Below are 25,224 nucleotides of genomic sequence, written 5' to 3'. Positions count from 1 at the left end.
ACCATTCTTCTTGTTTTGGCTCTGCAAAGCAGCCTTTTCAAGGGTTGGCTTGGGTGACAAAATGTCTTGTGTAGGCGTGGGTTTGTCTCCCTCTCGCTCTCTCTCCCTAAGATGTGTCCGGCATAGGCCAGGGTGCCACTCGAGGCCCAAACCAATTCTGGTTATCGCTTCTCGGCCTTTTGGCTAAGATCAAGTGTAGTATCTGTTCTTATCAGTTTAATATCTGATACGTCCCCTATCTGGGGACCATATATTAAATGGATTTTTAGAACAGGGAGATGGAAAAAGAGCTTGCTCTGTCCACTCCACGCATTGACCTGGTATTGCAGTACCTCCAGGAACGGTGCACCCCTTCTTAACCCAGTTTCCAAAAGCAGAACTCAATTCACCTGATTCATATTAGCCCGATTTAATGAATTGGAAGAAAGCATACGTCTTCATATGCACCTCAATTTGGCCCATTCACTTTTCACACTTCCTCCTTTTGTTTTTTATCTTTCACACTTTTGACTTTCTTTATTCATCCAAATAGCAAACTCATCACCACTCAACCTGACCAACTCGGCTATGTCCCCGTGCTGCAGTTCTCTGTCTTATCTAGATCATTTGCAATTGAATGGAATAGATCCCTTTTGGACAAAGTGGATTCACCTGCTGCTGCAGTGACCACAGGTGTGATAACATCTAGAATTGGCATCTGGTGCGATCTCTCCGCTTCCACTCCAAAGAAAGTTACCTGTTTATTCCTATCATGCATTGGTTTTTGGGGTTTTCTTTGAGTAATGATGATCTCTTTAGTAGTCTGTTGGCGCCCTCTCCTGGAGGAATAGTTTGCTTGCTCTTGGACATTCTAAAAGAGAGGTCATGATAGACATTGAGCTTCTGAGCTCAATTGGGGACAGTCATGGGTGATGAATGTTTGCAACCTACTGCGAAGCCTCATACCGCAATATAAGGAACGTCAAATACTAAGAAAGGGCGGCCTATGAAAGAATTACTACTTTCAATAAGTACACTTAAACGGCTAATTGGGAATAGAAAAACTGTAAAAAGCCCTCTGAGAAAGCCCCCCTCTAACCTTTGATAGTAAGCTTTTCTGTAGTCTGCCTGTTGATGTATTTTCCGTTTGAACTGTGCACAACATGAAGAGACGGAACACTGGCGGCTTGTCACAATGCCCCCCGATGACATCACAATAGCGCTGCTGCCTAGAAAACAAGCTGCGCAGAAGAAGTTGTTCTTTGGGTGGGAGGGTGGGCTAGTGGAAGGAGGGGGCAATCTCTTTTTTTCCCGGGTGGTAGGGGGATGACAGGAGAAGGGAAGCGGGTGGTGAGAAAGGTACAGAGGGCAGGGTTTGGGGGCTGGGAAGGAAAGGGAAAAGATTAGGGTTTGGGGATGATGAAAGGGCTTTCTACGGGTAAGGATGGCAAAGGGTGGCAGTGACGGAAAGTCAGGCAACCTGTCCTGTCCGTCTTTTTGTATCGTGAATTGGAAAGACTGCAAGGGGGAGGGGAGTTGCTTGCGCCCTAAAGGAGGAGTTATTCAGATTCATTGCAGTGGGCGGCGGCTGCAAAACGCACCATTCTTCTTGTTTTGGCTCTGCAAAGCAGCCTTTTCAAGGGTTGGCTTGGGTGACAAAATGTCTTGTGTAGGCGTGGGTTTGTCTCCCTCTCGCTCTCTCTCCCTAAGATGTGTCCGGCATAGGCCAGGGTGCCACTCGAGGCCCAAACCAATTCTGGTTATCGCTTCTCGGCCTTTTGGCTAAGATCAAGTGTAGTATCTGTTCTTATCAGTTTAATATCTGATACGTCCCCTATCTGGGGACCATATATTAAATGGATTTTTAGAACAGGGAGATGGAAAAAGAGCTTGCTCTGTCCACTCCACGCATTGACCTGGTATTGCAGTACCTCCAGGAACGGTGCACCCCTTCTTAACCCAGTTTCCAAAAGCAGAACTCAATTCACCTGATTCATATTAGCCCGATTTAATGAATTGGAAGAAAGCATACGTCTTCATATGCACCTCAATTTGGCCCATTCACTTTTCACACTTCCTCCTTTTGTTTTTTATCTTTCACACTTTTGACTTTCTTTATTCATCCAAATAGCAAACTCATCACCACTCAACCTGACCAACTCGGCTATGTCCCCGTGCTGCAGTTCTCTGTCTTATCTAGATCATTTGCAATTGAATGGAATAGATCCCTTTTGGACAAAGTGGATTCACCTGCTGCTGCAGTGACCACAGGTGTGATAACATCTAGAATTGGCATCTGGTGCGATCTCTCCGCTTCCACTCCAAAGAAAGTTACCTGTTTATTCCTATCATGCATTGGTTTTTGGGGTTTTCTTTGAGTAATGATGATCTCTTTAGTAGTCTGTTGGCGCCCTCTCCTGGAGGAATAGTTTGCTTGCTCTTGGACATTCTAAAAGAGAGGTCATGATAGACATTGAGCTTCTGAGCTCAATTGGGGACAGTCATGGGTGATGAATGTTTGCAACCTACTGCGAAGCCTCATACCGCAATATAAGGAACGTCAAATACTAAGAAAGGGCGGCCTATGAAAGAATTACTACTTTCAATAAGTACACTTAAACGGCTAATTGGGAATAGAAAAACTGTAAAAAGCCCTCTGAGAAAGCCCCCCTCTAACCTTTGATAGTAAGCTTTTCTGTAGTCTGCCTGTTGATGTATTTTCCGTTTGAACTGTGCACAACATGAAGAGACGGAACACTGGCGGCTTGTCACAATGCCCCCCGATGACATCACAATAGCGCTGCTGCCTAGAAAACAAGCTGCGCAGAAGAAGTTGTTCTTTGGGTGGGAGGGTGGGCTAGTGGAAGGAGGGGGCAATCTCTTTTTTTCCCGGGTGGTAGGGGGATGACAGGAGAAGGGAAGCGGGTGGTGAGAAAGGTACAGAGGGCAGGGTTTGGGGGCTGGGAAGGAAAGGGAAAAGATTAGGGTTTGGGGATGATGAAAGGGCTTTCTACGGGTAAGGATGGCAAAGGGTGGCAGTGACGGAAAGTCAGGCAACCTGTCCTGTCCGTCTTTTTGTATCGTGAATTGGAAAGACTGCAAGGGGGAGGGGAGTTGCTTGCGCCCTAAAGGAGGAGTTATTCAGATTCATTGCAGTGGGCGGCGGCTGCAAAACGCACCATTCTTCTTGTTTTGGCTCTGCAAAGCAGCCTTTTCAAGGGTTGGCTTGGGTGACAAAATGTCTTGTGTAGGCGTGGGTTTGTCTCCCTCTCGCTCTCTCTCCCTAAGATGTGTCCGGCATAGGCCAGGGTGCCACTCGAGGCCCAAACCAATTCTGGTTATCGCTTCTCGGCCTTTTGGCTAAGATCAAGTGTAGTATCTGTTCTTATCAGTTTAATATCTGATACGTCCCCTATCTGGGGACCATATATTAAATGGATTTTTAGAACAGGGAGATGGAAAAAGAGCTTGCTCTGTCCACTCCACGCATTGACCTGGTATTGCAGTACCTCCAGGAACGGTGCACCCCTTCTTAACCCAGTTTCCAAAAGCAGAACTCAATTCACCTGATTCATATTAGCCCGATTTAATGAATTGGAAGAAAGCATACGTCTTCATATGCACCTCAATTTGGCCCATTCACTTTTCACACTTCCTCCTTTTGTTTTTTATCTTTCACACTTTTGACTTTCTTTATTCATCCAAATAGCAAACTCATCACCACTCAACCTGACCAACTCGGCTATGTCCCCGTGCTGCAGTTCTCTGTCTTATCTAGATCATTTGCAATTGAATGGAATAGATCCCTTTTGGACAAAGTGGATTCACCTGCTGCTGCAGTGACCACAGGTGTGATAACATCTAGAATTGGCATCTGGTGCGATCTCTCCGCTTCCACTCCAAAGAAAGTTACCTGTTTATTCCTATCATGCATTGGTTTTTGGGGTTTTCTTTGAGTAATGATGATCTCTTTAGTAGTCTGTTGGCGCCCTCTCCTGGAGGAATAGTTTGCTTGCTCTTGGACATTCTAAAAGAGAGGTCATGATAGACATTGAGCTTCTGAGCTCAATTGGGGACAGTCATGGGTGATGAATGTTTGCAACCTACTGCGAAGCCTCATACCGCAATATAAGGAACGTCAAATACTAAGAAAGGGCGGCCTATGAAAGAATTACTACTTTCAATAAGTACACTTAAACGGCTAATTGGGAATAGAAAAACTGTAAAAAGCCCTCTGAGAAAGCCCCCCTCTAACCTTTGATAGTAAGCTTTTCTGTAGTCTGCCTGTTGATGTATTTTCCGTTTGAACTGTGCACAACATGAAGAGACGGAACACTGGCGGCTTGTCACAATGCCCCCCGATGACATCACAATAGCGCTGCTGCCTAGAAAACAAGCTGCGCAGAAGAAGTTGTTCTTTGGGTGGGAGGGTGGGCTAGTGGAAGGAGGGGGCAATCTCTTTTTTTCCCGGGTGGTAGGGGGATGACAGGAGAAGGGAAGCGGGTGGTGAGAAAGGTACAGAGGGCAGGGTTTGGGGGCTGGGAAGGAAAGGGAAAAGATTAGGGTTTGGGGATGATGAAAGGGCTTTCTACGGGTAAGGATGGCAAAGGGTGGCAGTGACGGAAAGTCAGGCAACCTGTCCTGTCCGTCTTTTTGTATCGTGAATTGGAAAGACTGCAAGGGGGAGGGGAGTTGCTTGCGCCCTAAAGGAGGAGTTATTCAGATTCATTGCAGTGGGCGGCGGCTGCAAAACGCACCATTCTTCTTGTTTTGGCTCTGCAAAGCAGCCTTTTCAAGGGTTGGCTTGGGTGACAAAATGTCTTGTGTAGGCGTGGGTTTGTCTCCCTCTCGCTCTCTCTCCCTAAGATGTGTCCGGCATAGGCCAGGGTGCCACTCGAGGCCCAAACCAATTCTGGTTATCGCTTCTCGGCCTTTTGGCTAAGATCAAGTGTAGTATCTGTGAGGCTCGGCAGATGCAATGCACACTGGAAGGTTGCGCTTGCTAGTACTCTTGATGTATAGTATATTCATCTAGAGGAAAACATGGCCCTACCAGGATCGAGGCTATTAGACTGAGTAAGTGTGGGGCTATGGTGCAATGTGCCCAAGGACTGACGACCCTGGAGTGAGTCTGAGCTTGCTGGCTTGGGACCCCGGCGAGCCTTGGGCTCTGTAGCACACCGTACCTTGCCCTTTCATACTTTCTGAGCTTATTGCTCTATCCCGGCCTTCTGGCTAGGAAGGGAAATTTTTATAATCATGGTCGGAGGTCCGTTCAGCTTTGGGCTGAGAAACCAACACCCGGTTGGAGGTCCGGGTCAGCTTCGGCTGAGAAACCAACACCCGGTTGGAGGTCTGGGTCAGCTTCGGCTGAGAAACCAACACCCGGTTGGAGGTCCGGGTCAGCTTCGGCTGAGAAACCAACACCCGGTTGGAGGTCCGGTTAGCCTTGGGCTGAGAAACCAACACCGGTTGACGGTCCGGGCAGTTTTGGCTGCGAAACCAACAACTAGTAGCTCTCTACTCCACTTGGGTAAAATGCCTGGGTGGACGCTGGGAGCAACGACAAGGCTCAACCAGGCTTCGGCTTGGGGGAGCACCGAAGATCCCTGACCCTTGCTGTGGCCTTCTGGCTCGGAGGGACGGGGTTGATTTTTGGGGACCCTCTCCTCACGGAGGGGTCCACACGAATCCTAGCCTTTGCACTGTTTTTGGTGTGACTTCGGTCATGCATTTTTTGCGGTGCTTTGGAAAGCTTCATTAAATCAAAAAATCTGTTCTTATCAGTTTAATATCTGATACGTCCCCTATCTGGGGACCATATATTAAATGGATTTTTAGAACAGGGAGATGGAAAAAGAGCTTGCTCTGTCCACTCCACGCATTGACCTGGTATTGCAGTACCTCCAGGAACGGTGCACCCCTTCTTAACCCAGTTTCCAAAAGCAGAACTCAATTCACCTGATTCATATTAGCCCGATTTAATGAATTGGAAGAAAGCATACGTCTTCATATGCACCTCAATTTGGCCCATTCACTTTTCACACTTCCTCCTTTTGTTTTTTATCTTTCACACTTTTGACTTTCTTTATTCATCCAAATAGCAAACTCATCACCACTCAACCTGACCAACTCGGCTATGTCCCCGTGCTGCAGTTCTCTGTCTTATCTAGATCATTTGCAATTGAATGGAATAGATCCCTTTTGGACAAAGTGGATTCACCTGCTGCTGCAGTGACCACAGGTGTGATAACATCTAGAATTGGCATCTGGTGCGATCTCTCCGCTTCCACTCCAAAGAAAGTTACCTGTTTATTCCTATCATGCATTGGTTTTTGGGGTTTTCTTTGAGTAATGATGATCTCTTTAGTAGTCTGTTGGCGCCCTCTCCTGGAGGAATAGTTTGCTTGCTCTTGGACATTCTAAAAGAGAGGTCATGATAGACATTGAGCTTCTGAGCTCAATTGGGGACAGTCATGGGTGATGAATGTTTGCAACCTACTGCGAAGCCTCATACCGCAATATAAGGAACGTCAAATACTAAGAAAGGGCGGCCTATGAAAGAATTACTACTTTCAATAAGTACACTTAAACGGCTAATTGGGAATAGAAAAACTGTAAAAAGCCCTCTGAGAAAGCCCCCCTCTAACCTTTGATAGTAAGCTTTTCTGTAGTCTGCCTGTTGATGTATTTTCCGTTTGAACTGTGCACAACATGAAGAGACGGAACACTGGCGGCTTGTCACAATGCCCCCCGATGACATCACAATAGCGCTGCTGCCTAGAAAACAAGCTGCGCAGAAGAAGTTGTTCTTTGGGTGGGAGGGTGGGCTAGTGGAAGGAGGGGGCAATCTCTTTTTTTCCCGGGTGGTAGGGGGATGACAGGAGAAGGGAAGCGGGTGGTGAGAAAGGTACAGAGGGCAGGGTTTGGGGGCTGGGAAGGAAAGGGAAAAGATTAGGGTTTGGGGATGATGAAAGGGCTTTCTACGGGTAAGGATGGCAAAGGGTGGCAGTGACGGAAAGTCAGTCAACCTGTCCTGTCCGTCTTTTTGTATCGTGAATTGGAAAGACTGCAAGGGGGAGGGGAGTTGCTTGCGCCCTAAAGGAGGAGTTATTCAGATTCATTGCAGTGGGCGGCGGCTGCAAAACGCACCATTCTTCTTGTTTTGGCTCTGCAAAGCAGCCTTTTCAAGGGTTGGCTTGGGTGACAAAATGTCTTGTGTAGGCGTGGGTTTGTCTCCCTCTCGCTCTCTCTCCCTAAGATGTGTCCGGCATAGGCCAGGGTGCCACTCGAGGCCCAAACCAATTCTGGTTATCGCTTCTCGGCCTTTTGGCTAAGATCAAGTGTAGTATCTGTTCTTATCAGTTTAATATCTGATACGTCCCCTATCTGGGGACCATATATTAAATGGATTTTTAGAACAGGGAGATGGAAAAAGAGCTTGCTCTGTCCACTCCACGCATTGACCTGGTATTGCAGTACCTCCAGGAACGGTGCACCCCTTCTTAACCCAGTTTCCAAAAGCAGAACTCAATTCACCTGATTCATATTAGCCCGATTTAATGAATTGGAAGAAAGCATACGTCTTCATATGCACCTCAATTTGGCCCATTCACTTTTCACACTTCCTCCTTTTGTTTTTTATCTTTCACACTTTTGACTTTCTTTATTCATCCAAATAGCAAACTCATCACCACTCAACCTGACCAACTCGGCTATGTCCCCGTGCTGCAGTTCTCTGTCTTATCTAGATCATTTGCAATTGAATGGAATAGATCCCTTTTGGACAAAGTGGATTCACCTGCTGCTGCAGTGACCACAGGTGTGATAACATCTAGAATTGGCATCTGGTGCGATCTCTCCGCTTCCACTCCAAAGAAAGTTACCTGTTTATTCCTATCATGCATTGGTTTTTGGGGTTTTCTTTGAGTAATGATGATCTCTTTAGTAGTCTGTTGGCGCCCTCTCCTGGAGGAATAGTTTGCTTGCTCTTGGACATTCTAAAAGAGAGGTCATGATAGACATTGAGCTTCTGAGCTCAATTGGGGACAGTCATGGGTGATGAATGTTTGCAACCTACTGCGAAGCCTCATACCGCAATATAAGGAACGTCAAATACTAAGAAAGGGCGGCCTATGAAAGAATTACTACTTTCAATAAGTACACTTAAACGGCTAATTGGGAATAGAAAAACTGTAAAAAGCCCTCTGAGAAAGCCCCCCTCTAACCTTTGATAGTAAGCTTTTCTGTAGTCTGCCTGTTGATGTATTTTCCGTTTGAACTGTGCACAACATGAAGAGACGGAACACTGGCGGCTTGTCACAATGCCCCCCGATGACATCACAATAGCGCTGCTGCCTAGAAAACAAGCTGCGCAGAAGAAGTTGTTCTTTGGGTGGGAGGGTGGGCTAGTGGAAGGAGGGGGCAATCTCTTTTTTTCCCGGGTGGTAGGGGGATGACAGGAGAAGGGAAGCGGGTGGTGAGAAAGGTACAGAGGGCAGGGTTTGGGGGCTGGGAAGGAAAGGGAAAAGATTAGGGTTTGGGGATGATGAAAGGGCTTTCTACGGGTAAGGATGGCAAAGGGTGGCAGTGACGGAAAGTCAGGCAACCTGTCCTGTCCGTCTTTTTGTATCGTGAATTGGAAAGACTGCAAGGGGGAGGGGAGTTGCTTGCGCCCTAAAGGAGGAGTTATTCAGATTCATTGCAGTGGGCGGCGGCTGCAAAACGCACCATTCTTCTTGTTTTGGCTCTGCAAAGCAGCCTTTTCAAGGGTTGGCTTGGGTGACAAAATGTCTTGTGTAGGCGTGGGTTTGTCTCCCTCTCGCTCTCTCTCCCTAAGATGTGTCCGGCATAGGCCAGGGTGCCACTCGAGGCCCAAACCAATTCTGGTTATCGCTTCTCGGCCTTTTGGCTAAGATCAAGTGTAGTATCTGTTCTTATCAGTTTAATATCTGATACGTCCCCTATCTGGGGACCATATATTAAATGGATTTTTAGAACAGGGAGATGGAAAAAGAGCTTGCTCTGTCCACTCCACGCATTGACCTGGTATTGCAGTACCTCCAGGAACGGTGCACCCCTTCTTAACCCAGTTTCCAAAAGCAGAACTCAATTCACCTGATTCATATTAGCCCGATTTAATGAATTGGAAGAAAGCATACGTCTTCATATGCACCTCAATTTGGCCCATTCACTTTTCACACTTCCTCCTTTTGTTTTTTATCTTTCACACTTTTGACTTTCTTTATTCATCCAAATAGCAAACTCATCACCACTCAACCTGACCAACTCGGCTATGTCCCCGTGCTGCAGTTCTCTGTCTTATCTAGATCATTTGCAATTGAATGGAATAGATCCCTTTTGGACAAAGTGGATTCACCTGCTGCTGCAGTGACCACAGGTGTGATAACATCTAGAATTGGCATCTGGTGCGATCTCTCCGCTTCCACTCCAAAGAAAGTTACCTGTTTATTCCTATCATGCATTGGTTTTTGGGGTTTTCTTTGAGTAATGATGATCTCTTTAGTAGTCTGTTGGCGCCCTCTCCTGGAGGAATAGTTTGCTTGCTCTTGGACATTCTAAAAGAGAGGTCATGATAGACATTGAGCTTCTGAGCTCAATTGGGGACAGTCATGGGTGATGAATGTTTGCAACCTACTGCGAAGCCTCATACCGCAATATAAGGAACGTCAAATACTAAGAAAGGGCGGCCTATGAAAGAATTACTACTTTCAATAAGTACACTTAAACGGCTAATTGGGAATAGAAAAACTGTAAAAAGCCCTCTGAGAAAGCCCCCCTCTAACCTTTGATAGTAAGCTTTTCTGTAGTCTGCCTGTTGATGTATTTTCCGTTTGAACTGTGCACAACATGAAGAGACGGAACACTGGCGGCTTGTCACAATGCCCCCCGATGACATCACAATAGCGCTGCTGCCTAGAAAACAAGCTGCGCAGAAGAAGTTGTTCTTTGGGTGGGAGGGTGGGCTAGTGGAAGGAGGGGGCAATCTCTTTTTTTCCCGGGTGGTAGGGGGATGACAGGAGAAGGGAAGCGGGTGGTGAGAAAGGTACAGAGGGCAGGGTTTGGGGGCTGGGAAGGAAAGGGAAAAGATTAGGGTTTGGGGATGATGAAAGGGCTTTCTACGGGTAAGGATGGCAAAGGGTGGCAGTGACGGAAAGTCAGGCAACCTGTCCTGTCCGTCTTTTTGTATCGTGAATTGGAAAGACTGCAAGGGGGAGGGGAGTTGCTTGCGCCCTAAAGGAGGAGTTATTCAGATTCATTGCAGTGGGCGGCGGCTGCAAAACGCACCATTCTTCTTGTTTTGGCTCTGCAAAGCAGCCTTTTCAAGGGTTGGCTTGGGTGACAAAATGTCTTGTGTAGGCGTGGGTTTGTCTCCCTCTCGCTCTCTCTCCCTAAGATGTGTCCGGCATAGGCCAGGGTGCCACTCGAGGCCCAAACCAATTCTGGTTATCGCTTCTCGGCCTTTTGGCTAAGATCAAGTGTAGTATCTGTTCTTATCAGTTTAATATCTGATACGTCCCCTATCTGGGGACCATATATTAAATGGATTTTTAGAACAGGGAGATGGAAAAAGAGCTTGCTCTGTCCACTCCACGCATTGACCTGGTATTGCAGTACCTCCAGGAACGGTGCACCCCTTCTTAACCCAGTTTCCAAAAGCAGAACTCAATTCACCTGATTCATATTAGCCCGATTTAATGAATTGGAAGAAAGCATACGTCTTCATATGCACCTCAATTTGGCCCATTCACTTTTAACACTTCCTCCTTTTGTTTTTTATCTTTCACACTTTTGACTTTCTTTATTCATCCAAATAGCAAACTCATCACCACTCAACCTGACCAACTCGGCTATGTCCCCGTGCTGCAGTTCTCTGTCTTATCTAGATCATTTGCAATTGAATGGAATAGATCCCTTTTGGACAAAGTGGATTCACCTGCTGCTGCAGTGACCACAGGTGTGATAACATCTAGAATTGGCATCTGGTGCGATCTCTCCGCTTCCACTCCAAAGAAAGTTACCTGTTTATTCCTATCATGCATTGGTTTTTGGGGTTTTCTTTGAGTAATGATGATCTCTTTAGTAGTCTGTTGGCGCCCTCTCCTGGAGGAATAGTTTGCTTGCTCTTGGACATTCTAAAAGAGAGGTCATGATAGACATTGAGCTTCTGAGCTCAATTGGGGACAGTCATGGGTGATGAATGTTTGCAACCTACTGCGAAGCCTCATACCGCAATATAAGGAACGTCAAATACTAAGAAAGGGCGGCCTATGAAAGAATTACTACTTTCAATAAGTACACTTAAACGGCTAATTGGGAATAGAAAAACTGTAAAAAGCCCTCTGAGAAAGCCCCCCTCTAACCTTTGATAGTAAGCTTTTCTGTAGTCTGCCTGTTGATGTATTTTCCGTTTGAACTGTGCACAACATGAAGAGACGGAACACTGGCGGCTTGTCACAATGCCCCCCGATGACATCACAATAGCGCTGCTGCCTAGAAAACAAGCTGCGCAGAAGAAGTTGTTCTTTGGGTGGGAGGGTGGGCTAGTGGAAGGAGGGGGCAATCTCTTTTTTTCCCGGGTGGTAGGGGGATGACAGGAGAAGGGAAGCGGGTGGTGAGAAAGGTACAGAGGGCAGGGTTTGGGGGCTGGGAAGGAAAGGGAAAAGATTAGGGTTTGGGGATGATGAAAGGGCTTTCTACGGGTAAGGATGGCAAAGGGTGGCAGTGACGGAAAGTCAGGCAACCTGTCCTGTCCGTCTTTTTGTATCGTGAATTGGAAAGACTGCAAGGGGGAGGGGAGTTGCTTGCGCCCTAAAGGAGGAGTTATTCAGATTCATTGCAGTGGGCGGCGGCTGCAAAACGCACCATTCTTCTTGTTTTGGCTCTGCAAAGCAGCCTTTTCAAGGGTTGGCTTGGGTGACAAAATGTCTTGTGTAGGCGTGGGTTTGTCTCCCTCTCGCTCTCTCTCCCTAAGATGTGTCCGGCATAGGCCAGGGTGCCACTCGAGGCCCAAACCAATTCTGGTTATCGCTTCTCGGCCTTTTGGCTAAGATCAAGTGTAGTATCTGTTCTTATCAGTTTAATATCTGATACGTCCCCTATCTGGGGACCATATATTAAATGGATTTTTAGAACAGGGAGATGGAAAAAGAGCTTGCTCTGTCCACTCCACGCATTGACCTGGTATTGCAGTACCTCCAGGAACGGTGCACCCCTTCTTAACCCAGTTTCCAAAAGCAGAACTCAATTCACCTGATTCATATTAGCCCGATTTAATGAATTGGAAGAAAGCATACGTCTTCATATGCACCTCAATTTGGCCCATTCACTTTTCACACTTCCTCCTTTTGTTTTTTATCTTTCACACTTTTGACTTTCTTTATTCATCCAAATAGCAAACTCATCACCACTCAACCTGACCAACTCGGCTATGTCCCCGTGCTGCAGTTCTCTGTCTTATCTAGATCATTTGCAATTGAATGGAATAGATCCCTTTTGGACAAAGTGGATTCACCTGCTGCTGCAGTGACCACAGGTGTGATAACATCTAGAATTGGCATCTGGTGCGATCTCTCCGCTTCCACTCCAAAGAAAGTTACCTGTTTATTCCTATCATGCATTGGTTTTTGGGGTTTTCTTTGAGTAATGATGATCTCTTTAGTAGTCTGTTGGCGCCCTCTCCTGGAGGAATAGTTTGCTTGCTCTTGGACATTCTAAAAGAGAGGTCATGATAGACATTGAGCTTCTGAGCTCAATTGGGGACAGTCATGGGTGATGAATGTTTGCAACCTACTGCGAAGCCTCATACCGCAATATAAGGAACGTCAAATACTAAGAAAGGGCGGCCTATGAAAGAATTACTACTTTCAATAAGTACACTTAAACGGCTAATTGGGAATAGAAAAACTGTAAAAAGCCCTCTGAGAAAGCCCCCCTCTAACCTTTGATAGTAAGCTTTTCTGTAGTCTGCCTGTTGATGTATTTTCCGTTTGAACTGTGCACAACATGAAGAGACGGAACACTGGCGGCTTGTCACAATGCCCCCCGATGACATCACAATAGCGCTGCTGCCTAGAAAACAAGCTGCGCAGAAGAAGTTGTTCTTTGGGTGGGAGGGTGGGCTAGTGGAAGGAGGGGGCAATCTCTTTTTTTCCCGGGTGGTAGGGGGATGACAGGAGAAGGGAAGCGGGTGGTGAGAAAGGTACAGAGGGCAGGGTTTGGGGGCTGGGAAGGAAAGGGAAAAGATTAGGGTTTGGGGATGATGAAAGGGCTTTCTACGGGTAAGGATGGCAAAGGGTGGCAGTGACGGAAAGTCAGGCAACCTGTCCTGTCCGTCTTTTTGTATCGTGAATTGGAAAGACTGCAAGGGGGAGGGGAGTTGCTTGCGCCCTAAAGGAGGAGTTATTCAGATTCATTGCAGTGGGCGGCGGCTGCAAAACGCACCATTCTTCTTGTTTTGGCTCTGCAAAGCAGCCTTTTCAAGGGTTGGCTTGGGTGACAAAATGTCTTGTGTAGGCGTGGGTTTGTCTCCCTCTCGCTCTCTCTCCCTAAGATGTGTCCGGCATAGGCCAGGGTGCCACTCGAGGCCCAAACCAATTCTGGTTATCGCTTCTCGGCCTTTTGGCTAAGATCAAGTGTAGTATCTGTTCTTATCAGTTTAATATCTGATACGTCCCCTATCTGGGGACCATATATTAAATGGATTTTTAGAACAGGGAGATGGAAAAAGAGCTTGCTCTGTCCACTCCACGCATTGACCTGGTATTGCAGTACCTCCAGGAACGGTGCACCCCTTCTTAACCCAGTTTCCAAAAGCAGAACTCAATTCACCTGATTCATATTAGCCCGATTTAATGAATTGGAAGAAAGCATACGTCTTCATATGCACCTCAATTTGGCCCATTCACTTTTCACACTTCCTCCTTTTGTTTTTTATCTTTCACACTTTTGACTTTCTTTATTCATCCAAATAGCAAACTCATCACCACTCAACCTGACCAACTCGGCTATGTCCCCGTGCTGCAGTTCTCTGTCTTATCTAGATCATTTGCAATTGAATGGAATAGATCCCTTTTGGACAAAGTGGATTCACCTGCTGCTGCAGTGACCACAGGTGTGATAACATCTAGAATTGGCATCTGGTGCGATCTCTCCGCTTCCACTCCAAAGAAAGTTACCTGTTTATTCCTATCATGCATTGGTTTTTGGGGTTTTCTTTGAGTAATGATGATCTCTTTAGTAGTCTGTTGGCGCCCTCTCCTGGAGGAATAGTTTGCTTGCTCTTGGACATTCTAAAAGAGAGGTCATGATAGACATTGAGCTTCTGAGCTCAATTGGGGACAGTCATGGGTGATGAATGTTTGCAACCTACTGCGAAGCCTCATACCGCAATATAAGGAACGTCAAATACTAAGAAAGGGCGGCCTATGAAAGAATTACTACTTTCAATAAGTACACTTAAACGGCTAATTGGGAATAGAAAAACTGTAAAAAGCCCTCTGAGAAAGCCCCCCTCTAACCTTTGATAGTAAGCTTTTCTGTAGTCTGCCTGTTGATGTATTTTCCGTTTGAACTGTGCACAACATGAAGAGACGGAACACTGGCGGCTTGTCACAATGCCCCCCGATGACATCACAATAGCGCTGCTGCCTAGAAAACAAGCTGCGCAGAAGAAGTTGTTCTTTGGGTGGGAGGGTGGGCTAGTGGAAGGAGGGGGCAATCTCTTTTTTTCCCGGGTGGTAGGGGGATGACAGGAGAAGGGAAGCGGGTGGTGAGAAAGGTACAGAGGGCAGGGTTTGGGGGCTGGGAAGGAAAGGGAAAAGATTAGGGTTTGGGGATGATGAAAGGGCTTTCTACGGGTAAGGATGGCAAAGGGTGGCAGTGACGGAAAGTCAGGCAACCTGTCCTGTCCGTCTTTTTGTATCGTGAATTGGAAAGACTGCAAGGGGGAGGGGAGTTGCTTGCGCCCTAAAGGAGGAGTTATTCAGATTCATTGCAGTGGGCGGCGGCTGCAAAACGCACCATTCTTCTTGTTTTGGCTCTGCAAAGCAGCCTTTTCAAGGGTTGGCTTGGGTGACAAAATGTCTTGTGTAGGCGTGGGTTTGTCTCCCTCTCGCTCTCTCTCCCTAAGATGTGTCCGGCATAGGCCAGGGTGCCACTCGAGGCCCAAACCAATTCTGGTTATCGCTTCTCGGCCTTTTGGCTAAGATCAAGTGTAGTATCTGTTCTTATCAGTTTAATATCTGATACGTCCCCTATCTGGGGACCATATATTAAATGGATTTTTAGAACAGGGAGATGGAAAAAGAGCTTGCTCTGTCCACTCCACGCATTGACCTGGTATTGCAGTACCTCCAGGAACGGTGCACCCCTTCTTAACCCAGTTTCCAAAAGCAGAACTCAATTCACCTGATTCATATTAGCCCGATTTAATGAATTGGAAGAAAGCATACGTCTTCATATGCACCTCAATTTGGCCCATTCACTTTTCACACTTCCTCCTTTTGTTTTTTATCTTTCACACTTTTGACTTTCTTTATTCATCCAAATAGCAAACTCATCACCACTCAACCTGACCAACTCGGCTATGTCCCCGTGCTGCAGTTCTCTGTCTTATCTAGATCATTTGCAATTGAATGGAATAGATCCCTTTTGGACAAAGTGGATTCACCTGCTGCTGCAGTGACCACAGGTGTGATAACATCTAGAATTGGCATCTGGTGCGATCTCTCCGCTTCCACTCCAAAGAAAGTTACCTGTTTATTCCTATCATGCATTGGTTTTTGGGGTTTTCTTTGAGTAATGATGATCTCTTTAGTAGTCTGTTGGCGCCCTCTCCTGGAGGAATAGTTTGCTTGCTCTTGGACATTCTAAAAGAGAGGTCATGATAGACATTGAGCTTCTGAGCTCAATTGGGGACAGTCATGGGTGATGAATGTTTGCAACCTACTGCGAAGCCTCATACCGCAATATAAGGAACGTCAAATACTAAGAAAGGGCGGCCTATGAAAGAATTACTACTTTCAATAAGTACACTTAAACGGCTAATTGGGAATAGAAAAACTGTAAAAAGCCCTCTGAGAAAGCCCCCCTCTAACCTTTGATAGTAAGCTTTTCTGTAGTCTGCCTGTTGATGTATTTTCCGTTTGAACTGTGCACAACATGAAGAGACGGAACACTGGCGGCTTGTCACAATGCCCCCCGATGACATCACAATAGCGCTGCTGCCTAGAAAACAAGCTGCGCAGAAGAAGTTGTTCTTTGGGTGGGAGGGTGGGCTAGTGGAAGGAGGGGGCAATCTCTTTTTTTCCCGGGTGGTAGGGGGATGACAGGAGAAGGGAAGCGGGTGGTGAGAAAGGTACAGAGGGCAGGGTTTGGGGGCTGGGAAGGAAAGGGAAAAGATTAGGGTTTGGGGATGATGAAAGGGCTTTCTACGGGTAAGGATGGCAAAGGGTGGCAGTGACGGAAAGTCAGGCAACCTGTCCTGTCCGTCTTTTTGTATCGTGAATTGGAAAGACTGCAAGGGGGAGGGGAGTTGCTTGCGCCCTAAAGGAGGAGTTATTCAGATTCATTGCAGTGGGCGGCGGCTGCAAAACGCACCATTCTTCTTGTTTTGGCTCTGCAAAGCAGCCTTTTCAAGGGTTGGCTTGGGTGACAAAATGTCTTGTGTAGGCGTGGGTTTGTCTCCCTCTCGCTCTCTCTCCCTAAGATGTGTCCGGCATAGGCCAGGGTGCCACTCGAGGCCCAAACCAATTCTGGTTATCGCTTCTCGGCCTTTTGGCTAAGATTAAGTGTAGTGTTGTTCGAAGAGGTGGTTTAAGCTCCAGGCCACCTTAGTACAATGATACAATGCACACTGGAAGGTTGCACTTGCTAGTACTCTGGGTGGATAGTATATTCATCTAGAGGAAAACATGGCCCTACCAGGATCGAGGCTATTAGACTGAGTAAGGGTGGGGGGCTATGGTACAACGTGCCCCAGGACTGACGACCCTGGAGTGAGTCTGAGCTTGCTGGCTTGGGACCCCGGCAAGCCTTGGGCTCTGTAGCACACCGTACCTTGCCTTTTCATACTTTTTGAGCATATTATCCTATCCCGGCCTTCTGGCTAGGAAGGGAAATTTTTATAATCCCGGTCGGAGGTCTGGTCAGCTTTGGGCTGAGAAACTAACACCCGGTTGGAGGTCTGGGTCAGCTTCGGCTGAGAAACCAACACCCGGTTGGAGGTCTGGGTCAGCTTCGGCTGAGAAACCAACACCCGGTTGGAGGTCCGGTTAGCCTTGGGCTGAGAAACCAACACCGGTTGACGGTCCGGGCAGTTTTGGCTGCGAAACCAACAACTAGTAGCTCTCTACTCCACTTGGGTAAGATGCCTGGGTGGACGCTGGGAGCAACGACAAGGCTCAACCAGGCTTCGGCTTGGGGGAGCACCGAAGATCCCTGACCCTTGCTGTGGCCTTCTGGCTCGGAGGGACGGGGTTGATTTTTGGGGACCCTCTCCTCACGGTGGGGTCCACACGAATCCTAGCCTTTGCACTGTTTTTGGTGTGACTTCGGTCATGCATTTTTTGTGGTGCTTTGGAAAGCTTCATTAAATCAAAATCTGTTCTTATCAGTTTAATATCTGATACGTCCCCTATCTGGGGACCATATATTAAATGGATTTTTAGAACAGGGAGATGGAAAAAGAGCTTGCTCTGTCCACTCCACGCATTGACCTGGTATTGCAGTACCTCCAGGAACGGTGCACCCCTTCTTAACCCAGTTTCCAAAAGCAGAACTCAATTCACCTGATTCATATTAGCCCGATTTAATGAATTGGAAGAAAGCATACGTCTTCATATGCACCTCAATTTGGCCCATTCACTTTTCACACTTCCTCCTTTTGTTTTTTATCTTTCACACTTTTGACTTTCTTTATTCATCCAAATAGCAAACTCATCACCACTCAACCTGACCAACTCGGCTATGTCCCCGTGCTGCAGTTCTCTGTCTTATCTAGATCATTTGCAATTGAATGGAATAGATCCCTTTTGGACAAAGTGGATTCACCTGCTGCTGCAGTGACCACAGGTGTGATAACATCTAGAATTGGCATCTGGTGCGATCTCTCCGCTTCCACTCCAAAGAAAGTTACCTGTTTATTCCTATCATGCATTGGTTTTTGGGGTTTTCTTTGAGTAATGATGATCTCTTTAGTAGTCTGTTGGCGCCCTCTCCTGGAGGAATAGTTTGCTTGCTCTTGGACATTCTAAAAGAGAGGTCATGATAGACATTGAGCTTCTGAGCTCAATTGGGGACAGTCATGGGTGATGAATGTTTGCAACCTACTGCGAAGCCTCATACCGCAATATAAGGAACGTCAAATACTAAGAAAGGGCGGCCTATGAAAGAATTACTACTTTCAATAAGTACACTTAAACGGCTAATTGGGAATAGAAAAACTGTAAAAAGCCCTCTGAGAAAGCCCCCCTCTAACCTTTGATAGTAAGCTTTTCTGTAGTCTGCCTGTTGATGTATTTTCCGTTTGAACTGTGCACAACATGAAGAGACGGAACACTGGCGGCTTGTCACAATGCCCCCCGATGACATCACAATAGCGCTGCTGCCTAGAAAACAAGCTGCGCAGAAGAAGTTGTTCTTTGGGTGGGAGGGTGGGCTAGTGGAAGGAGGGGGCAATCTCTTTTTTTCCCGGGTGGTAGGGGGATGACAGGAGAAGGGAAGCGGGTGGTGAGAAAGGTACAGAGGGCAGGGTTTGGGGGCTGGGAAGGAAAGGGAAAAGATTAGGGTTTGGGGATGATGAAAGGGCTTTCTACGGGTAAGGATGGCAAAGGGTGGCAGTGACGGAAAGTCAGGCAACCTGTCCTGTCCGTCTTTTTGTATCGTGAATTGGAAAGACTGCAAGGGGGAGGGGAGTTGCTTGCGCCCTAAAGGAGGAGTTATTCAGATTCATTGCAGTGGGCGGCGGCTGCAAAACGCACCATTCTTCTTGTTTTGGCTCTGCAAAGCAGCCTTTTCAAGGGTTGGCTTGGGTGACAAAATGTCTTGTGTAGGCGTGGGTTTGTCTCCCTCTCGCTCTCTCTCCCTAAGATGTGTCCGGCATAGGCCAGGGTGCCACTCGAGGCCCAAACCAATTCTGGTTATCGCTTCTCGGCCTTTTGGCTAAGATCAAGTGTAGTATCTGTTCTTATCAGTTTAATATCTGATACGTCCCCTATCTGGGGACCATATATTAAATGGATTTTTAGAACAGGGAGATGGAAAAAGAGCTTGCTCTGTCCACTCCACGCATTGACCTGGTATTGCAGTACCTCCAGGAACGGTGCACCCCTTCTTAACCCAGTTTCCAAAAGCAGAACTCAATTCACCTGATTCATATTAGCCCGATTTAATGAATTGGAAGAAAGCATACGTCTTCATATGCACCTCAATTTGGCCCATTCACTTTTCACACTTCCTCCTTTTGTTTTTTATCTTTCACACTTTTGACTTTCTTTATTCATCCAAATAGCAAACTCATCACCACTCAACCTGACCAACTCGGCTATGTCCCCGTGCTGCAGTTCTCTGTCTTATCTAGATCATTTGCAATTGAATGGAATAGATCCCTTTTGGACAAAGTGGATTCACCTGCTGCTGCAGTGACCACAGGTGTGATAACATCTAGAATTGGCATCTGGTGCGATCTCTCCGCTTCCACTCCAAAGAAAGTTACCTGTTTATTCCTATCATGCATTGGTTTTTGGGGTTTTCTTTGAGTAATGATGATCTCTTTAGTAGTCTGTTGGCGCCCTCTCCTGGAGGAATAGTTTGCTTGCTCTTGGACATTCTAAAAGAGAGGTCATGATAGACATTGAGCTTCTGAGCTCAATTGGGGACAGTCATGGGTGATGAATGTTTGCAACCTACTGCGAAGCCTCATACCGCAATATAAGGAACGTCAAATACTAAGAAAGGGCGGCCTATGAAAGAATTACTACTTTCAATAAGTACACTTAAACGGCTAATTGGGAATAGAAAAACTGTAAAAAGCCCTCTGAGAAAGCCCCCCTCTAACCTTTGATAGTAAGCTTTTCTGTAGTCTGCCTGTTGATGTATTTTCCGTTTGAACTGTGCACAACATGAAGAGACGGAACACTGGCGGCTTGTCACAATGCCCCCCGATGACATCACAATAGCGCTGCTGCCTAGAAAACAAGCTGCGCAGAAGAAGTTGTTCTTTGGGTGGGAGGGTGGGCTAGTGGAAGGAGGGGGCAATCTCTTTTTTTCCCGGGTGGTAGGGGGATGACAGGAGAAGGGAAGCGGGTGGTGAGAAAGGTACAGAGGGCAGGGTTTGGGGGCTGGGAAGGAAAGGGAAAAGATTAGGGTTTGGGGATGATGAAAGGGCTTTCTACGGGTAAGGATGGCAAAGGGTGGCAGTGACGGAAAGTCAGGCAACCTGTCCTGTCCGTCTTTTTGTATCGTGAATTGGAAAGACTGCAAGGGGGAGGGGAGTTGCTTGCGCCCTAAAGGAGGAGTTATTCAGATTCATTGCAGTGGGCGGCGGCTGCAAAACGCACCATTCTTCTTGTTTTGGCTCTGCAAAGCAGCCTTTTCAAGGGTTGGCTTGGGTGACAAAATGTCTTGTGTAGGCGTGGGTTTGTCTCCCTCTCGCTCTCTCTCCCTAAGATGTGTCCGGCATAGGCCAGGGTGCCACTCGAGGCCCAAACCAATTCTGGTTATCGCTTCTCGGCCTTTTGGCTAAGATCAAGTGTAGTATCTGTTCTTATCAGTTTAATATCTGATACGTCCCCTATCTGGGGACCATATATTAAATGGATTTTTAGAACAGGGAGATGGAAAAAGAGCTTGCTCTGTCCACTCCACGCATTGACCTGGTATTGCAGTACCTCCAGGAACGGTGCACCCCTTCTTAACCCAGTTTCCAAAAGCAGAACTCAATTCACCTGATTCATATTAGCCCGATTTAATGAATTGGAAGAAAGCATACGTCTTCATATGCACCTCAATTTGGCCCATTCACTTTTCACACTTCCTCCTTTTGTTTTTTATCTTTCACACTTTTGACTTTCTTTATTCATCCAAATAGCAAACTCATCACCACTCAACCTGACCAACTCGGCTATGTCCCCGTGCTGCAGTTCTCTGTCTTATCTAGATCATTTGCAATTGAATGGAATAGATCCCTTTTGGACAAAGTGGATTCACCTGCTGCTGCAGTGACCACAGGTGTGATAACATCTAGAATTGGCATCTGGTGCGATCTCTCCGCTTCCACTCCAAAGAAAGTTACCTGTTTATTCCTATCATGCATTGGTTTTTGGGGTTTTCTTTGAGTAATGATGATCTCTTTAGTAGTCTGTTGGCGCCCTCTCCTGGAGGAATAGTTTGCTTGCTCTTGGACATTCTAAAAGAGAGGTCATGATAGACATTGAGCTTCTGAGCTCAATTGGGGACAGTCATGGGTGATGAATGTTTGCAACCTACTGCGAAGCCTCATACCGCAATATAAGGAACGTCAAATACTAAGAAAGGGCGGCCTATGAAAGAATTACTACTTTCAATAAGTACACTTAAACGGCTAATTGGGAATAGAAAAACTGTAAAAAGCCCTCTGAGAAAGCCCCCCTCTAACCTTTGATAGTAAGCTTTTCTGTAGTCTGCCTGTTGATGTATTTTCCGTTTGAACTGTGCACAACATGAAGAGACGGAACACTGGCGGCTTGTCACAATGCCCCCCGATGACATCACAATAGCGCTGCTGCCTAGAAAACAAGCTGCGCAGAAGAAGTTGTTCTTTGGGTGGGAGGGTGGGCTAGTGGAAGGAGGGGGCAATCTCTTTTTTTCCCGGGTGGTAGGGGGATGACAGGAGAAGGGAAGCGGGTGGTGAGAAAGGTACAGAGGGCAGGGTTTGGGGGCTGGGAAGGAAAGGGAAAAGATTAGGGTTTGGGGATGATGAAAGGGCTTTCTACGGGTAAGGATGGCAAAGGGTGGCAGTGACGGAAAGTCAGGCAACCTGTCCTGTCCGTCTTTTTGTATCGTGAATTGGAAAGACTGCAAGGGGGAGGGGAGTTGCTTGCGCCCTAAAGGAGGAGTTATTCAGATTCATTGCAGTGGGCGGCGGCTGCAAAACGCACCATTCTTCTTGTTTTGGCTCTGCAAAGCAGCCTTTTCAAGGGTTGGCTTGGGTGACAAAATGTCTTGTGTAGGCGTGGGTTTGTCTCCCTCTCGCTCTCTCTCCCTAAGATGTGTCCGGCATAGGCCAGGGTGCCACTCGAGGCCCAAACCAATTCTGGTTATCGCTTCTCGGCCTTTTGGCTAAGATCAAGTGTAGTATCTGTTCTTATCAGTTTAATATCTGATACGTCCCCTATCTGGGGACCATATATTAAATGGATTTTTAGAACAGGGAGATGGAAAAAGAGCTTGCTCTGTCCACTCCACGCATTGACCTGGTATTGCAGTACCTCCAGGAACGGTGCACCCCTTCTTAACCCAGTTTCCAAAAGCAGAACTCAATTCACCTGATTCATATTAGCCCGATTTAATGAATTGGAAGAAAGCATACGTCTTCATATGCACCTCAATTTGGCCCATTCACTTTTCACACTTCCTCCTTTTGTTTTTTATCTTTCACACTTTTGACTTTCTTTATTCATCCAAATAGCAAACTCATCACCACTCAACCTGACCAACTCGGCTATGTCCCCGTGCTGCAGTTCTCTGTCTTATCTAGATCATTTGCAATTGAATGGAATAGATCCCTTTTGGACAAAGTGGATTCACCTGCTGCTGCAGTGACCACAGGTGTGATAACATCTAGAATTGGCATCTGGTGCGATCTCTCCGCTTCCACTCCAAAGAAAGTTACCTGTTTATTCCTATCATGCATTGGTTTTTGGGGTTTTCTTTGAGTAATGATGATCTCTTTAGTAGTCTGTTGGCGCCCTCTCCTGGAGGAATAGTTTGCTTGCTCTTGGACATTCTAAAAGAGAGGTCATGATAGACATTGAGCTTCTGAGCTCAATTGGGGACAGTCATGGGTGATGAATGTTTGCAACCTACTGCGAAGCCTCATACCGCAATATAAGGAACGTCAAATACTAAGAAAGGGCGGCCTATGAAAGAATTACTACTTTCAATAAGTACACTTAAACGGCTAATTGGGAATAGAAAAACTGTAAAAAGCCCTCTGAGAAAGCCCCCCTCTAACCTTTGATAGTAAGCTTTTCTGTAGTCTGCCTGTTGATGTATTTTCCGTTTGAACTGTGCACAACATGAAGAGACGGAACACTGGCGGCTTGTCACAATGCCCCCCGATGACATCACAATAGCGCTGCTGCCTAGAAAACAAGCTGCGCAGAAGAAGTTGTTCTTTGGGTGGGAGGGTGGGCTAGTGGAAGGAGGGGGCAATCTCTTTTTTTCCCGGGTGGTAGGGGGATGACAGGAGAAGGGAAGCGGGTGGTGAGAAAGGTACAGAGGGCAGGGTTTGGGGGCTGGGAAGGAAAGGGAAAAGATTAGGGTTTGGGGATGATGAAAGGGCTTTCTACGGGTAAGGATGGCAAAGGGTGGCAGTGACGGAAAGTCAGGCAACCTGTCCTGTCCGTCTTTTTGTATCGTGAATTGGAAAGACTGCAAGGGGGAGGGGAGTTGCTTGCGCCCTAAAGGAGGAGTTATTCAGATTCATTGCAGTGGGCGGCGGCTGCAAAACGCACCATTCTTCTTGTTTTGGCTCTGCAAAGCAGCCTTTTCAAGGGTTGGCTTGGGTGACAAAATGTCTTGTGTAGGCGTGGGTTTGTCTCCCTCTCGCTCTCTCTCCCTAAGATGTGTCCGGCATAGGCCAGGGTGCCACTCGAGGCCCAAACCAATTCTGGTTATCGCTTCTCGGCCTTTTGGCTAAGATCAAGTGTAGTATCTGTTCTTATCAGTTTAATATCTGATACGTCCCCTATCTGGGGACCATATATTAAATGGATTTTTAGAACAGGGAGATGGAAAAAGAGCTTGCTCTGTCCACTCCACGCATTGACCTGGTATTGCAGTACCTCCAGGAACGGTGCACCCCTTCTTAACCCAGTTTCCAAAAGCAGAACTCAATTCACCTGATTCATATTAGCCCGATTTAATGAATTGGAAGAAAGCATACGTCTTCATATGCACCTCAATTTGGCCCATTCACTTTTCACACTTCCTCCTTTTGTTTTTTATCTTTCACACTTTTGACTTTCTTTATTCATCCAAATAGCAAACTCATCACCACTCAACCTGACCAACTCGGCTATGTCCCCGTGCTGCAGTTCTCTGTCTTATCTAGATCATTTGCAATTGAATGGAATAGATCCCTTTTGGACAAAGTGGATTCACCTGCTGCTGCAGTGACCACAGGTGTGATAACATCTAGAATTGGCATCTGGTGCGATCTCTCCGCTTCCACTCCAAAGAAAGTTACCTGTTTATTCCTATCATGCATTGGTTTTTGGGGTTTTCTTTGAGTAATGATGATCTCTTTAGTAGTCTGTTGGCGCCCTCTCCTGGAGGAATAGTTTGCTTGCTCTTGGACATTCTAAAAGAGAGGTCATGATAGACATTGAGCTTCTGAGCTCAATTGGGGACAGTCATGGGTGATGAATGTTTGCAACCTACTGCGAAGCCTCATACCGCAATATAAGGAACGTCAAATACTAAGAAAGGGCGGCCTATGAAAGAATTACTACTTTCAATAAGTACACTTAAACGGCTAATTGGGAATAGAAAAACTGTAAAAAGCCCTCTGAGAAAGCCCCCCTCTAACCTTTGATAGTAAGCTTTTCTGTAGTCTGCCTGTTGATGTATTTTCCGTTTGAACTGTGCACAACATGAAGAGACGGAACACTGGCGGCTTGTCACAATGCCCCCCGATGACATCACAATAGCGCTGCTGCCTAGAAAACAAGCTGCGCAGAAGAAGTTGTTCTTTGGGTGGGAGGGTGGGCTAGTGGAAGGAGGGGGCAATCTCTTTTTTTCCCGGGTGGTAGGGGGATGACAGGAGAAGGGAAGCGGGTGGTGAGAAAGGTACAGAGGGCAGGGTTTGGGGGCTGGGAAGGAAAGGGAAAAGATTAGGGTTTGGGGATGATGAAAGGGCTTTCTACGGGTAAGGATGGCAAAGGGTGGCAGTGACGGAAAGTCAGGCAACCTGTCCTGTCCGTCTTTTTGTATCGTGAATTGGAAAGACTGCAAGGGGGAGGG

General features: G+C 46.8%; 15 non-coding genes and 1 pseudogene across 15 annotated transcripts; all 16 read left to right on the top strand.

The window, feature by feature from the left end:
- Positions 1-163: 163 nt before the first annotated feature.
- Positions 164-354, top strand: LOC142267295 (U2 spliceosomal RNA). The gene has a single exon (XR_012733210.1). It is a non-coding gene; the product is annotated as a U2 spliceosomal RNA (small nuclear RNA).
- A 1,387-nt stretch (positions 355-1,741) lies between these two features.
- Positions 1,742-1,932, top strand: LOC142267294 (U2 spliceosomal RNA). The gene has a single exon (XR_012733209.1). It is a non-coding gene; the product is annotated as a U2 spliceosomal RNA (small nuclear RNA).
- Positions 1,933-3,319: 1,387 nt separating this feature from the next.
- On the top strand, positions 3,320-3,510 carry LOC142267293 (U2 spliceosomal RNA). Its single transcript, XR_012733208.1, has one exon. It is a non-coding gene; the product is annotated as a U2 spliceosomal RNA (small nuclear RNA).
- A 1,387-nt stretch (positions 3,511-4,897) lies between these two features.
- On the top strand, positions 4,898-5,024 carry LOC142267275 (U2 spliceosomal RNA; annotated as a pseudogene).
- Positions 5,025-5,707: 683 nt separating this feature from the next.
- Positions 5,708-5,905, top strand: LOC142267267 (U2 spliceosomal RNA). The gene has a single exon (XR_012733188.1). It is a non-coding gene; the product is annotated as a U2 spliceosomal RNA (small nuclear RNA).
- Positions 5,906-7,292: 1,387 nt separating this feature from the next.
- Positions 7,293-7,483, top strand: LOC142267292 (U2 spliceosomal RNA). Its single transcript, XR_012733207.1, has one exon. It is a non-coding gene; the product is annotated as a U2 spliceosomal RNA (small nuclear RNA).
- A 1,387-nt stretch (positions 7,484-8,870) lies between these two features.
- On the top strand, positions 8,871-9,061 carry LOC142267291 (U2 spliceosomal RNA). Its single transcript, XR_012733206.1, has one exon. It is a non-coding gene; the product is annotated as a U2 spliceosomal RNA (small nuclear RNA).
- Positions 9,062-10,448: 1,387 nt separating this feature from the next.
- LOC142267290 (U2 spliceosomal RNA) lies at positions 10,449-10,639 on the top strand. Its single transcript, XR_012733205.1, has one exon. It is a non-coding gene; the product is annotated as a U2 spliceosomal RNA (small nuclear RNA).
- A 1,387-nt stretch (positions 10,640-12,026) lies between these two features.
- Positions 12,027-12,217, top strand: LOC142267289 (U2 spliceosomal RNA). Its single transcript, XR_012733204.1, has one exon. It is a non-coding gene; the product is annotated as a U2 spliceosomal RNA (small nuclear RNA).
- Positions 12,218-13,604: 1,387 nt separating this feature from the next.
- Positions 13,605-13,795, top strand: LOC142267287 (U2 spliceosomal RNA). Its single transcript, XR_012733203.1, has one exon. It is a non-coding gene; the product is annotated as a U2 spliceosomal RNA (small nuclear RNA).
- A 1,387-nt stretch (positions 13,796-15,182) lies between these two features.
- Positions 15,183-15,373, top strand: LOC142267286 (U2 spliceosomal RNA). Its single transcript, XR_012733202.1, has one exon. It is a non-coding gene; the product is annotated as a U2 spliceosomal RNA (small nuclear RNA).
- A 2,185-nt stretch (positions 15,374-17,558) lies between these two features.
- On the top strand, positions 17,559-17,754 carry LOC142267265 (U2 spliceosomal RNA). Its single transcript, XR_012733187.1, has one exon. It is a non-coding gene; the product is annotated as a U2 spliceosomal RNA (small nuclear RNA).
- Positions 17,755-19,141: 1,387 nt separating this feature from the next.
- LOC142267285 (U2 spliceosomal RNA) lies at positions 19,142-19,332 on the top strand. The gene has a single exon (XR_012733201.1). It is a non-coding gene; the product is annotated as a U2 spliceosomal RNA (small nuclear RNA).
- A 1,387-nt stretch (positions 19,333-20,719) lies between these two features.
- Positions 20,720-20,910, top strand: LOC142267283 (U2 spliceosomal RNA). Its single transcript, XR_012733199.1, has one exon. It is a non-coding gene; the product is annotated as a U2 spliceosomal RNA (small nuclear RNA).
- A 1,387-nt stretch (positions 20,911-22,297) lies between these two features.
- On the top strand, positions 22,298-22,488 carry LOC142267282 (U2 spliceosomal RNA). Its single transcript, XR_012733198.1, has one exon. It is a non-coding gene; the product is annotated as a U2 spliceosomal RNA (small nuclear RNA).
- A 1,387-nt stretch (positions 22,489-23,875) lies between these two features.
- LOC142267281 (U2 spliceosomal RNA) lies at positions 23,876-24,066 on the top strand. Its single transcript, XR_012733197.1, has one exon. It is a non-coding gene; the product is annotated as a U2 spliceosomal RNA (small nuclear RNA).
- Positions 24,067-25,224: the final 1,158 nt, after the last annotated feature.

The sequence above is a fragment of the Anomaloglossus baeobatrachus genome, unplaced genomic scaffold (assembly GCF_048569485.1).
Source record: "Anomaloglossus baeobatrachus isolate aAnoBae1 unplaced genomic scaffold, aAnoBae1.hap1 Scaffold_2942, whole genome shotgun sequence".
NCBI lineage: Eukaryota > Metazoa > Chordata > Amphibia > Anura > Aromobatidae > Anomaloglossus > Anomaloglossus baeobatrachus.
The sequence above is the reverse complement of the archived record's forward strand: the minus strand, read 5'-3'. Positions and strand labels throughout refer to the sequence as shown.